The sequence below is a fragment of the Schistocerca nitens genome, chromosome 4 (genome assembly GCF_023898315.1).
Source record: "Schistocerca nitens isolate TAMUIC-IGC-003100 chromosome 4, iqSchNite1.1, whole genome shotgun sequence".
In the NCBI taxonomy this organism is placed as follows: Eukaryota; Metazoa; Arthropoda; class Insecta; order Orthoptera; family Acrididae; genus Schistocerca; species Schistocerca nitens.
In genome coordinates this window covers 936254676-936268866 of record NC_064617.1, presented here as the reverse complement: position 1 = coordinate 936268866, position 14191 = coordinate 936254676, and the positions used below count along the sequence as shown (strand labels likewise).

Genomic DNA, 14191 nt, shown 5'->3' with positions numbered 1-14191 from the left:
TTACAGCAAAAAAATTAGATGTGTATTAGAATTTGAGAACATCTATTCTCTGGATTTGTCGAATTACTGGTGGGAGAAATAATTAGATGATTCTAATGTAGATTTAAATTGTAAGTTATAATTTAAGCCGCATGTTATTAAAACTATGCCTACCAAACGTAGAAAAAAAAAGTTGTTTTCTATTTGTAATGCTTATGCAAAATTTAAAAAATATTTGGTAAAAGAATATTTCTTTTACACCTCGTTCCCTCTGTAATACGGTACAAACCGAGAGAGGGAGAGAGAGAGAGAGATGAAATTTAGTGATGGGGCATGCAGGAGATGAAATTTACTAGGAAGACTGTACAGTATTTGACATAAACATTAAGTACAACACGTAAAGCATAAAAGCAAGTAAATTTGATGATGAGGCTACAGTAATTACACAAATATTTGTATGTATGTGTGTGTGTGCGTGTGCCGGCCGGTGTCGTCGAGCCGTTCTAGGCGCTTCAGTGTGGAACCGCGCGACCGCTGCGGTCGCAGGTTCGAATCCTGTCTCGGGCATGGATGTGTGTGATGTCCTTAGGTTAGTTAGGTTTAAGTAGTTCTAAGTTCTAGGGGACTGATGACCTCAGATGCTGAGTCCCATAGTGCTCAGAGCCATGTGAACCATTTTGTGTGTGTATGTGTGTGTGTGTGTTTTTTTTTTTTTTTTGAAAATTTTCCTAAATAATTGAACAATTCAGGTGAAGACGCTTGTCGAAATACTGCAGTATAGGTGGATTGTTTTTAACATGGCCGTCTTTGGCAAAATATACTGTGCTATCACCTGCTGTTTCATTTTAACGAAAATTTCTCCTCTGTGCCATCTCGTATTTTTTGGCACTATTACTGGTTGAAAGATTTAAAAATTCTTCCCATCAGCGCCATCTTGCAGTTTTTTTTAATTTTCAGCCAACATGACGTGGCTTGTGACGTTGCTATAATGACATCATAGATAAGGAGGTATGGCTTGTGATGTCACAAATGTAAACAAAGTGAGTCAGAGTCCCTGTAGATATGCTATTGTTTCTTTCTGTCAGTCGTAGACAACAGCAAAGAGAAATTGAATGCAGGCACATGAGACAATGTTCTGCTTAACTGTGCTCTGAAGGTCAGTGATTAACATTATCATAAGTCATCGTAGTAGATGTATTAGTATTTGCAGCATAAATTTTGGTAGTAGAAGTTGCTGTAGACAAATCAAAATAGTGTTTCTAATTATAGTACTTCGTTAGATCTGCAGTAGTTGTTTTTATAGTAGTAGTACATCCAGTTGTAATCTCATTAATAGCAGCAAGTATGTATAAAGATAACTGTAAAATTACCCAAAAAGATTGAAAACTTATGAGTCTCTCTCTCTCGCGGTAAAGGAAAATTCGACTGAGAGTGGAGGAAGATGAAATACATTAACCACAGGTTGAGTAATATATCGGGAGCCATCAATTGTTAGAGCAGTAGTAGCTAAGGAAAACAGAGATAAAGAAGAATAGCATGCTAAATACTACAAACTTAGTTCAACATCCACAATAGAAAAAAAACACAAAAAAAGTTTTTCGTAATAATTCAATTAAATGTAATTTGACATGTAACGGTCCATTAGTGGATCTAGAAAGCGGACTTGAATAAATAAATAAATACATGAAATATACATAAATGGTTCAATAATTTCCAGGGACATCGGGACATAAAATAGCAGATGTTATTAAAAATGTTAAATTTTGAATACACAGCCCCTTTCTTGCCATACAGTCGCTGTGCTGTCGCCCAGGATCGCAGTCACATTCCGTTGAATCGATGCAAAATCTTCGAAATCTTTCCCTCCTTATTACTGATTTGAGTTTAGGGAAGTGTATGATGTCTGCTGGGGTCAAATAAGGCGAATATTGTGAATGCGGAAGGGTATATTCGAGTATCCTAACACCTCTTTCGGTCAAAACTAAAGTGCAAGAAGGGTATCCTGGGACAAAAAACAACGACAGGGAACAAACCCCCGCATATCCTGTGGTCGCGAAACAGATAGTCGTCAACTGCTGTAAAAGGTAGTTAGCAAAGAAAATTTCAGTTTATATAGTTCCATTTTCATTCGACTAACCGTGTCTCTTGTCTTTCCGTACCACAGTTCAGTCTCGAACTGACTGAACCTACTGTATATAACCTACTTGGAAAGGTAGGATGGTATCGGGAATGCTTAGCGTATGTGCTGTACTAGTAATGCAGGCGGTACACGTATCGAACGTATGTGAGAATGGAGGAAGAACTTCAGACTCAGAAAATTGAAGCGGTAAGGATAGCGAAAGAGCTTATTACAGCAGTCCAGCGCAGCTCACATGGGGAATGAAGCGTTTCAAGTGACTGGAAAAATGCGTGGATCATTCCTATTTTGTAGGAGGGTCATCAAACCACCACACGCAACTATGTTTCTGTATGTGACTTCTGTATCTGTATCGCTGACGGTAATCTGTTGTAGAATTTTGAAACGCGTATTATGCTTGTATGTTATGACGACGTCCCGTATAGGAATCAACATGGGTTCTACAAAGATCGTGTGAAACCCAGCTCCCTCTGTTCGTCCACGAGACTGTGAAACCAGCAGATAAGGGCCCCCAGGTTGATGCCGTCTTCCTTGACTTCCGGAAATTCGAAACAGTTCAGCACTATCGCCTCATCAACAAAATACGCGCGTGTGGAATACCAGACGAGATTTGTGATTGCACTGAAGAGTCCCTTGGAAGCAGAATGTAGTATGCCATTCTTAACTGAGAGAACCCCAAAGAAGCATTATTGTTCGATATATATACGACCTAGTGGATAATGTCGGAAATTCCATGAGGCACTTCATGGAAATAGGTCTTGTGTGTAGAGAAGTCGCAATGCTATAAAACTGTAACGAAATGGAAGAAGACCTGCAGGGCATGTACACTTGGTGCAGAGATTGTCATTTGGCTCTCAACGTAAGGAAATGACAGGACCCGATACTGTATACTTACGCTATTGCCAATCACTCGCTGGAAGTAGTCACATCCGTTAAATATCTGCGAATATTTTAATATGATGCAAACAGCCTCAACCGCAAGAAACGGTTATTTGTGTGGTTACCGGTTTCGGTTAGTTACTGATCATCTTCAGATCTCATACGAAACAGTTGACGTTCGTGGAGTTCGTAACGCCTGCTCCATTCACCGCATCCTCCTACGATTATTCCTACATATCTCAATTTATTGATGAGGTAGATAAATGTTTTTCTAGTATAAATAGTGCACTTGACTTCCAATCAGAAAGATTGATATAAATCAAGAAAAACAATCCTACCAACGTGGTATGAGGTCTGAAGATGGTCAGTAACTGACCGAAATCGTACCCACAAAAATAAAGTTTCCTTGCGGTCTAGACTGATTATGTTCATTTTAAAGTACTAAGAAAAACCGAAGTTCTTCACGAGAAATGTTCAAGAATTATCTGCGAATATGTGTGCAGAGCGATTTAAATTTGAACGACCACTTAAAAGTAATCCTAGAAAAGGTGGATGCCAGACTGAAATTCATTGGGAAAAGTGTCAGAAAGTGTAGTTCACTCACGACAGAGGTAGATTACGAAACTCTTGTTCCATCGATACTCGAGTATTGTTCGTCAGTCTGGAACCCTTACCAGATAGGATTAGTAAAGTAAATAGAGAAGTTCCAAAGAGGAGCATTGAGTTTCGTCACAGATTCGTTTAGTATGGACAAAAGCATCACTGAGATGCTCGTCCATCTCCAGACGCTATTAGAGAGGCATTGTGCATCACAAAGTCTTCACTGTTAAAATTCCGAGAGCCTATGTTGCTAAAAGAGTCAGCCAATTATTTACTTCTTTCTACGTATAACTCGAGCAAAGACCATGAAGGCAAAATTACACAGAGAGGGCAAAAGCTTACCAACTATAGTTCCTCCTGCGCACCATTAGCGACTGACACAGGAAAGGGGGGAAGAGGGAAGAGGAGTTACAGTGGTGTACGAAGTACCCTCTGTCACACACCATAACATGGCTTGCAGAATATAGGTATAAATGTACATGAAGTCGGCTAGTACTTTGTAATCACACCAAGACTAACAGACAAGAGACAAAAGAGCCTGTTATAACAAACTGCAGTTGACGTTTGTTGAGGACCACCTACGCTGTACGTTTTTCATATTAGATGCATTGTACTGCCACCTACTGCCAGGTACTCTATATTAGCGACCTCATTAGACATTAGACATTGTGAGAGAGCAGAATGGGGCGCTCCGCGGAACTCACTGACTTCAAATGTGGTCAGGTGACTGGGTGTCACTTGTGTCATACGTCTGCACGCGAGATTTCCACACTTCTAAATATCCCTAGGTTCACTCTTTCCGATGTGATAGTGAAGTGGAAACACATACAGCACAAAAGCGTACAGGCCGACCTCGTCTGTTGATTAACAGAGACCGTGTGTAATAGGCAGAAATTAATCCATATCATCACGCATGAATTCCAAACTGCATCAGGATCCGCTGCAAGTACTATGACAGTTTGGCGGGAGGTGACAAAACTTGAATTTCGTGGTCGAGCGGCTGTTCATAAGCCACACGTCACGCTGGTAAGTGTCAAACGACGCCTCGCTTGGTGTAAGGAGCGTAAACATTGGACGACTGAACAGTGGAAAAACGTTGCGTAACGAATCATGGTACACAATATGGCGATCGGATGGCAGGGTGTGGGTATGGCAAATGCCCGGTGAACGTCAATTGCCAGCGTGTGTAGCGCTAACAGTAAAATTCGGAGGCGGTGGTTTTAGGGTGTGGTCGTGTTTTTCATGGAGGGGGCTTGCACCCCTTGTTGTTTTGCGTGGCACTATCACAGCACAGGCCTACATTGATGTTTTAAGCACCTTCTTGCTTCCCACTGTTGAAGAGCAATTCGGGGATGGCAACTGCAACTTTCAATACGATCGAGCACCTGTTCATAATACACGGCCTGTGGCGGAGTGTTTACACGACAGTAACATGCCTGTAATGGACCGGCCCGTACAGAGTCCTGACGTGAATCCTATAGAAAACGTTTGGGATGTTTTGGAACACTGACTTCGTGCCAGACCTCACCGGCCGACGTCGATACTTCTCCTCAGTGCAGCACTCCGTGAAGAATGGACCGCCATCCGCCTTCCAGCACCAGATTCATCGTATGCCTGCGAGAGTGGAAGCTGTCATCAAGGCTAAGGGTGGGACAACACCATACTGAATTCGAGCAATATCGTTGGAGGGTGGCACTAACTTGTAACTCATTTTCAGCCAGGTGTCCGGATACTTTTGATCACATAGTGTATATGATACTTCCTCCTTTGGCGCCTTCTTATGCTGTGCTGTTGGTCTAGACTAGAGGCGCTGTAGCCTTCAGCTGCCGCCAGCTGGATGACTTCGGGAGTTACTTCTGCAGAAGTAGTCGTGGTGGCGGGAGAACAATGGACGTGAAAACATTTGGCACTGCCAGTGTGTCGCCACGGCGAGGCCCGTGTCTGTATGCGTCACGCGCATTTTCGCGGAACTACGAGATAATTCATTTTCTTTACTACTGGTATGATTCCGTGTAACATTTCTCAACAAGGATTCTATAGCTTAATTTACGTTACTCAAAAAAAGGTCTTGAAAGTTAATTTGGTGACACTGAATACAAAAGTGACTTTAAACTTCAAATCGTAGCCGTTATTTACTATTATACTTTTTCGCTAAGTGTCAGGCTCTGAGCACTATGGGACTTAACATCTATGGTCATCAGTCCCCTAGAACTTAGAACTACTTAAACCTAACTAACCTAAGGACATCACACACATCCATGCCCGAGGCAGGATTCGAACCTGCGACCGTAGCAGTCGCGCGGCTTCGGACTGAGCGCCTAGAACCGCTAGACCACCGCGGCCGGCGCTAGGTGTCAGGTTCGAATATACGCAGTTGGCACCATTCTATGACTGTGTCGTAATTCTCGCAGCTTCACGCCATCATGTTGTAGGGTACATGGGCTGCACATATTCATCACTGATCATTAGCGTTGTGGCCATATAACTGTCTGCCGTTCTTATAAGAACTGCTGTGAAGTAGTACTGTGTTTTGTCGCTTCTCGAAGTGCTTTCGTGAGAGTATTGTGTTCTAATGAACTTCCAGCTAGCAACCTGCTATTAACACTCATGTAAAACACTATCTCGTTAATGTAAAAATAATGGAGATAATTTCTTTACATTTCCGAAAGAAGATTTAATTTACGCCTTCTGCAAAAAAAAAAAAAAAGGGTCTGTTTCTCGCATTCTGTGAGACGGAGGAACAAGACAGGAATCTAGGCTCCACACGTCTGCTGTACTGCTTTACTATATGTTCGTCCAATCTCAAGGAGTGGGTAGATCGAATAGGACGTTGTATGCCGTTTGGGCTGTTGATGATTTAGATGCAATCCTCCAATCGAACTAATGACGTGTTTCATATACACTCCTGGAAATTGAAATAAGAACACCGTGAATTCATTGTCCCAGGAAGGGGAAACTTTATTGACACATTCCTGGGGTCAGATACATCACATGATCACACTGACAGAACCACAGGCACATAGACACAGGCAACAGAGCATGCACAATGTCGGCACTAGTACAGTGTATATCCACATTTCGCAGCAATGCAGGCTGCTATTCTCCCATGGAGACGATCGTAGAGATGCTGGATGTAGTCCTGTGGAATGGCTTGCCATGCCATTTCCACCTGGCGCCTCAGTTGGACCAGCGTTCGTGCTGGACGTGCAGACCGTGTCAGACGACGCTTCATCCAGTCCCAAACATGCTCAATGGGGGACAGATCCGGAGATCTTGCTGGCCAGGGTAGTTGACTTACACCTTCTAGAGCACGTTGGGTGGCACGGGATACATGCGAACGTGCATTGTCCTGTTGGAACAGCAAGTTCCCTTGCCGGTCTAGGAATGGTAGAACGATGGGTTCGATGACGGTTTGGATGTACCGTGCACTATTCAGTGTCCCCTCGACGATCACCAGTGGTGTACGGCCAGTGTAGGAGATCGCTCCCCACACCATGATGCCGGGTGTTGGCCCTGTGTGCCTCGGTCGTATGCAGTCCTGATTGTGGCGCTCACCTGCACAGCGCCAAACACGCATACGACCATCATTGGCACCAAGGCAGAAGCGACTCTCATCGCTGAAGACGACACGTCTCCATTCGTCCCTCCATTCACGCCTGTCGCGACACCACTGGAGGCGGGCTGCACGATGTTGGGGTGCGAGCGGAAGACGGCCTAACGGTGTGCGGGACCGTAGCCCAGCTTCATGGAGACGGTTGCGAATGGTCCTCGCCGATACCCCAGGAGCAACAGTGTCCCTAATTTGCTGGGAAGTGGCGGTGCGGTCCCCTACGGCACTGCGTAGGATCCTACGGTCTTGGCGTGCATCCGTGCGTCGCTGCGGTCCGGTCCCAGGTCGACGGGCACGTGCACCTTCCGCCGACCACTGGCGACAACATCGATGTACTGTGGAGACCTCACGCCCCACGTGTTGAGCAATTCGGCAGTACGTCCACCCGGCCTCCCGCATGCCCACTATACGCCCTCGCTCAAAGTCCGTCAACTGCACATACGGTTCACGTCCACGCTGTCGCGGCATGCTACCAGTGTTAAAGACTGCGATGGAGCTCCGTATGCCACGGCAAACTGGCTGACACTGACGGCGGCGGTGCACAAATGCTGCGCAGCTAGCGCCATTCGACGGCCAACACCGCGGTTCCTGGTGTGTCCGCTGTGCCGTGCGTGTGATCATTGCTTGTACAGCCCTCTCGCAGTGTCCGGAGCAAGTATGGTGGGTCTGACACACCGGTGTCAATGTGTTCTTTTTTCCATTTCCAGGAGTGTAGATTCTCCTACAAACAAAAAGAGACTGCACAAAGAAAAACTCGGAGTTGTGTATAATAATAGACACTTTGCACTCTCTGAAAAAGAACTTCTTAATCCTGAAACTCCAGAGAAGATTTCGGCGAACAATGAAGTCTTAACTGGAGATAGAAACCATCCAGTTTGAGAGGTGAAGATTTTTTTTCCCATTCTCAGTTTCTAAAAAGTGGGAGCAGGGTTTTTATTGGTCCACAGATAAGAAAAAATTTTAAAGTCAGTTAGAGTTAACGGTGAAGGGCAAAGAGAAAAATTTAAATAATCTATGAATAATGTGACGTGCTTGGATAAGCTGTTACCTTGTCACATACAACTAAAACCACCCTTCTTGCAATTACACCTTTGAGGCGCAGTCAAATGAAAACGAGACAGGTAGAACAAAAGTAAGTAAACTGTTCTTTATTTACAAAGTAATCGGCATAGCTGGTAATACATTTATCGTGCAACGTGTCGTGGAGAAATGTTTGCCGTTCCCTACAGAACTAGGATTGTACCCAGGCGTGTTCATCGTCGTCCGAACCAAACTGACTGCCACGAACGCCTTTCTTCCAGACTCCAAAAATACGGATATCGCATGGGGAGATATCGGAAGTGCTTGGGGGATGAGTAAGGGTTCCAAGCGAAGCTTCCGCAGCGTAATCGAAACAACCTTGGCAACTTAAGGCCGGGCCCGCATTTTGGCAAAATTGATTCGACTATGCTGCAGAAGTTTCGGTTGGACCCCCTACACATCCTCCACGCACTTCCGATATCTCCCCACGCGCTTTTCCGTATTTTTAGAGTCAGGAAAAAAGGCATTCGCGGCAGTCGATTTGGTTCGGACGAAGAGGCGCACGCCTGAGTCTGTACGCAACCGAAAGCATTTTTCCATGAAGCAATTGACCGTTTTGTCTCACTGTAAGATAAATGTTTTATTAACAGTTATGGCGATTATTTTTGAAGTAATAAACAGTTTACTTTTTTTTCAATCTTTCTTGTTTTCATTTGACTGCCTCTTATAGACAACTTGTAGGGAAGCAGCCTACTCACGCCTTATAAAATTCACATCAGTCTTTCCATTGTGTGCCAGCCTAGTCCGCTGTCTGACGTCATAAATATTGCGCAATACTTTAAAATGAAGTAAATAACCTGAAACGTTTCTAGCATGTCAGGAGTAATACAAAATCAATATGTGTTGGATATCAGCTCAATAACTTTAACCATTTTCGAAATTTGGATGTTTTTCTGTAAAAATCATTGGCACAACAGAAAAGAGCTAGAAACTTAAAAATTTATATTTAGATTCCTTTTGCATAATAATTTAGTAGAAACAGTATTCTGGATCTCACAAATTAAAATTTTAGATGAAATTCATGATTTTCTGGTTTTTGTCTTAGAAATTAAGGAAGCAAGATAGATTAAGTAGGCGAATAAATAAAGCTAGGATGTTTAAGTTGAAGTAGAAGGGAGATCCGGTATAATCATAAAAATGTGAGAAGTTTCAACAGAATAACTATAAAACTATAGCTATAGCGTATCTCCAAAGAGCAAGTTCAGAGCTCGTCTACTGCGTGTAGTGTAATTAAATTAATTCTCTCGCCCAAAATATTTGACTAAGCCACGTCAGACTTTTATTATGATTACTTACTTGTGTGCTGATTGCACAATTAAATTGAGAGCTTCATCGGCCATCAGCAAAGGAAGCAGTGATTTATTCGATAACTTGAAGTGGTGCATTACTAGCCCAGCGGCTAGTCGGGAGAGCAATTTTGATCAGGCGTTCCCGTAGCCGTCCGCACCGCGGCTTTATATGTAAGAACGCTGCGCGAGAGAAGGAAGGCCCCAGTTCTCTCCAGACGCTGATTAGCGCACCACCTGTGCCGGGAGTCGCGTCGCGCCGGTATCGTTGATATGAACAGCCTCGGATGCAGTAATAAGTTACTCTGGATACGCGTAACCATGAAATCGTTTTCGAGTGAAGTGTTAATTTTGGGATGGCGTTAATGATCTATCTTTAGTTTGCGTATGTCGTATTTTCAACTGCCGCCGCAGGACATACATTCTACCATTATTAGCGTGGCGTTTGATGAACATTATCATCAAATTATGGCGAGCATTCTCTTAAACATTTAATTTGAACGGTTATAGTTGCATCAGCGCATTAGACTCTGAACTGCTCTGGTAGTTGGATTGTGTGGATTGTTTTTGGTCTGTGAATTTCAGAATATAGTGAACATTTTAGAGAGAATGGTTTTTGATTATGAATCCCAGACAATCTCCTAATTCCTCAGAGCTATAAGCTGTAGCTATAAATGTATTTCTCAGATGAAGTGGGCACTAGGAATTCTAATTACAGGCTTCACGTTTTGCTAATCACTTTCTGCTTGCCAATATTGTAGTTGGAGAGACAGTTGTTAAATTAAGTTTCTGTGATTCAAAACCCATAAAGAAATCATTTTCTATTCGCCATAACATTCAACTTTTCAAAATTTGGAACCCATTGTTGTTCTTCACCCATCCTGATTTGATTTCTGCCGTGTTTTGTCTAAATCTTCATGCGCCACCATAACAACTGATAATGTAGAAGTATTCATGTTGCGATGGTGTAATATGTTATGATGACGCTACATGTGTAACCGACTCAAGTTCACATTTGCCCCAGTGACCTTAATTGCCGTTATAAATCTCAAGCTCGTACTTTTCACTAATTATGTAATTGTTCCAAAAAGTGATAAACGTAAATTAATCGGTCGACCCGAATGTTAAGCTCCTTCCCGGGTTCTGGCTGCGACAACGGTAATTTCTTATTAAATTACGGAAATTTCAAAATATATTTCTCTCAGCTTTTTTAACAAGCGTGGTGGGTGGATGGTTGTGGGGGGGGGGGGGGGGGGGGGCGGGAAGAACGGAAACCTTCCATCCTATTCTCTTGGCTCAACCAGTGAGATGATGCAACACATCTGGATGCACTGAAGTGGCTGATCTATTTCTGAAATAAAACAGAATTAATTTAAAAAAGGAACTCATATTTCATTGCACCCTCAGGTCCCTGAATTTCCTTAATGAGGAGATGAAAAATTTCACCGCCACTTTATTTCCTAAAAAAGAGCTGTGGGATGAGAGGGAGGGGGTGGCTTATTTTGAAATTTCTGCCATTTAATACCAAATAGGTTACTTGCTCAAACTGTCATTGTCAGGGTTCAAACCGAGGACGGGTTATTACCGTATTTTTGACTTAATGACGACATGCTGACCACGAGCCACTTTCTTCCTTATATCATCAAAACCTACGCACAGTAAAAACATAAACATTGTACTGGAAGACCCACTACTTCACCATTCATACAGTATTAAATATACTTGTATTTGTTGTTAGAGTAAGGTTAATTTACTCCTTTAACAAAAGAAAATCGCTTTACTGTAAGAAACCTATTGGTAGTAGATGAAGGTAGTAATTTGTTATAGAAACTACTCAGAGACTCGAGCCTAGAATAAATGGGCTCGATTCTATACTGGCAAAGACGAAAGTAGAAAATTAATGAGTGAGTGGAGTAGTCTGCTATTGGAAAGGTCGACTTTCGATGTGTATTCCGTGGTTCCCACGCTACCATTGGAAAAATGAGGACGCTATAATCGCTTCTTTTTATTTATTCTTTTTCTTTCATTTGCATCTAAAGCGCAACAAATCTACCGACGCCATCAGATATTTATTTCACCCAAGGATCATAAAAGTAAGACAAGAGCCAAGCGGTCTAAGGCGCTACAGTCATGGACTGTGCGGCTGGTCCCGGCGGAGGTTCGAGCCCTCCCTCGGGCATGGGTGTATGTGTTTGTCCTTAGGATACTTTAGGTTAAGTAGTGTGTAAGCTTAGGGACTGATGACCTTAGCAGATAAGTCCCATCAGATTTCACACACATTTGAACATTTTTTAAGACAAGAGAGTTTAGGATCCGTAGCAAAACGTGTAGACAATTGTTTTTCCCTTGCTCAGTAGGCAAATGGAGCAGGACACAAAAACGCAAACATTGGTTCGTAGGAGCGTCGGCCACGCGCTAGAGAGTGTAAGTAAACGTAATGGCAGCTTCCCGTAGAGTGAGGGTATGGCCTCCTGTTGATCGTGATCCGTCTATTGGGCAGCGATGTTTATCTCTGCGCCTCTCTTGGTGCTATTAGAGAGCAGAGGTTTACGTGCCAGCACCGAGTTTTATCCTTTTTATATCCCACCCTCCCTCTCTCTCCCTCTCTCTCTCTCTCTCTCACACACACTCTCTCGCTCTATCACCAACAGAAACACCACACTTTAGACGTACACACCAAGCAGTTACAATGAAGCAACAACACTCACACTTTCATTTACGAACAAAATTAACTCCTCTAGTTCAGACTGCTTAACCACTAAATGACTTATTCAGCTCCCGTCGGGTACATCTCATATCACGCGTATGTGTGCTAATGGCGTGAGAGACACAAACAAGTAATTCAGCGGATGTTTGCTGTAAGGCTGCGGTCACCAAACGTCGGCTGATAAAAATCATCCAGCAACTTGGTCACATTTCGTCGGACTGTAATTCTCAGTTGTTTGTGGAATGAATGCCTCAGAAATTCTGTAGTTAGAAACGAGTACTACACTGCAGTTCCTTTTATCACAAAGACCACGAATTCAAATAAGTGGAATTATTGTTTCCGGATGAAACATGTGCTGTTTTCTAACTTACTCGTATAACCGGATTAATTCTTAGAACACACGATGCTGAAGAAAGAAACGGCGTATTGTTCACAGTGTTAATGCTTCAATTCACATCCTATAAGCAATAAGCACGGACAACTATAACTGCCATTTCAAATTCTAAAACTATCACGCATAAACAGCTAAATTTCGTACGAAATTATATATATAGTCTAAAATTTAATAAATATAATTGGGAAAGCGATGATATTTTTCAATGCAACATTAGTGACTCGAGTTCGCTTGCTTGACGAATGGTCAATTTTCATATTGACAATGACAAAATAGTACGTTACGAAAGTAAGGTGTTTCTCTACAATGTGTAAAATGATCATGTTTCTAGGTGAATAGCTTTTATCACGACGCACCAAGTAATAGAATAGTAGAATTTTTCTTTTTTTTTTTTTTTGCATGAAAACTGAATCATTTATTAAGCAATCCTGCTGATGCCGGAAGCGGATGTTGCTCGAATCTGTCGAAGAAAACAAACAGATTTGAATTCCACCAAACACGGTCCGATTTCCGAAGTGTCGGCCGATCAGGTAGGTTGCACTCCTAATCAGACCTCACACAAGATATCTTTCAGGTACGAAAAGATCGGCGGCTATGTATTTCAGTCAGCCAGCGGAAGTTCAGCCGGCGGCATTATGGTCCGTTGTCGGCGGAACTTCGAACACGGCCTGAGTGACTTCCTAGCTGTACACCACTTTAATTTAGTTCTTCATTCGCGTCTCGCAGAGATGTCCCAACGTCGCGAGTGACCAAACATTTCCAACTCAGAGGATGATTGCTATAACGTATCCCCCAACCGCCAGATTCACACGAGTGTATCAGTAACCATTCAGCGCCAACATTCCGGCCGTCTGGCTGCTGCTGCCACAGTAATTTGGTTGTGTGTACGGAGCCTGTGGTGGGTGGGTGCGATCGCAGAGGCAGCACGCTGGACCCTGCTGGAGAGCTGGTTGTTACCTGCTGTGTAGCGGGCAGCGAGCGCATCGTCTTCGCGGTACGCGAGGAGACTGGCCCCTCCCCCAGGCTCTCCTGCCCGCTCAGCTCTGCTGTGAGGGGAGAGGAGAAGAGAGGAGGGAGCTATTTCTGTCGCGGCTGCAGCTGCACAGCCGTCGCCGCAGCCCAGTTCCTCTCCGGGAGGAGTCGCTCCGTCCTCAGAGGCAGAATCCCGCCTCGTCTGTCCACCTCCCTAGGTTTCAGGTGCTGCCAGCATGAGTACATCTACATCTACATGTACATTTATACTCCGCAAGCCACCCAACGGTGTGTGGCGGAAGGCACTTTACGTGCCACGGTCATTACCTCCCTTTCCTGTTCCAGTCGCGTATAGTTCGCGGGAAGAACGACTGCCGGAAAGCCTCCGTGCTCGCTCGGATCTCTCCAATTTTACATTCGTGATCTTCTCGGGCGGTATAAGTAGGGGGAAGCAATATATTCGATACCTCATCCAGAAACGCACCCTCTCGAAACCTCAGCAAGCTACACCACGATGCAGAGCGCCTCTCTTGCAGAGTCTGCCACT

At 43.7% G+C, this 14191-nt stretch overlaps 1 protein-coding gene across 2 annotated transcripts in view; it reads right to left on the bottom strand.

The window, feature by feature from the left end:
• The window catches only part of LOC126253575 (serine/threonine-protein kinase meng-po), a 354496-nt gene extending 340794 nt beyond the window's left edge, over positions 1-13702 (bottom strand). The window contains exon 1 of one of the 2 annotated variants that reach the window (XM_049954998.1): positions 13630-13702. The gene's annotated coding sequence lies outside the window, so the exon portion shown is untranslated. The remainder of the gene's footprint in view (positions 1-13629) is intronic. The other variant, XM_049954999.1, reaches the window with a different exon arrangement.
• Between the last annotated feature and the right edge of the window lie 489 nt (positions 13703-14191).